Source organism: Scylla paramamosain, chromosome 17, assembly GCF_035594125.1.
Source record: "Scylla paramamosain isolate STU-SP2022 chromosome 17, ASM3559412v1, whole genome shotgun sequence".
NCBI classification, from domain to species: domain Eukaryota; kingdom Metazoa; phylum Arthropoda; class Malacostraca; order Decapoda; family Portunidae; genus Scylla; species Scylla paramamosain.
Genome location: NC_087167.1, coordinates 23,640,995 through 23,641,816, shown reverse-complemented (window position 1 = coordinate 23,641,816; position 822 = coordinate 23,640,995).

Below are 822 nucleotides of genomic sequence, written 5' to 3'. Positions count from 1 at the left end.
GAAAATACGAGGAAGATAAATTTTCATTTATATACGTTTTATGGTAATTTCTGCCACGCCTTCCTCTATTCATCAAACGTCACTGACACTTATTCCCTTTATTTTTTACTTTACAGAATCTTTTGTAGGGCAAGACTCTAGAGGATATGTGCTTTCATAAATTCTATAATGCTTTGCTTATCATAGAGACATAAAAAAAAAAAATAATAATAATAAAAATAAATTAATTAATTAATTTAAAAAATCAAAATAAATAGATATATAAATTAATTAATTAATCAAATAAATTTCTATGCTTCACCTTTATAGCATTCGTATGAATGTCAAAACAAAACAAAAAATATAAATATAAATAATAATATGAAAAAAAAAAATTACTAAATATATGAAAAATAGCATTACTACTACTACTACTACTACTACTACTACTGCTACTACTACTACTATTTTTTTTTTTTTTTTATGTAGGAAGGACACTGGCCAAGGGCAACAAAAATGTAATAAAAAAAATGCCCACTGAAATGCCAGTCCCATACAGGGGTCAAAGCAGTGGTCAAAAAATGATGAATAAGTGTCTTGAAACCTCCCTCTTGAAGGAATTCAAGTCATAGGAAGGTGGAAATACGGAAGCAGGCAGGGAGTTCCAGAGTTTACCAGAGAAAGGGATGAATGATTGAGAATACTAGTTAACTCTTGCGTTAGAGAAGTGGACAGAATAGAGGTGAGAGAAAGAAGAAAGTCTTGTGCAGCGAGGCCACGGAAGGAGGGGAGGCATGCAGTTAGCAAGATCAGAAGAGCAGTTAGCATGAAAATAGCGGTAGA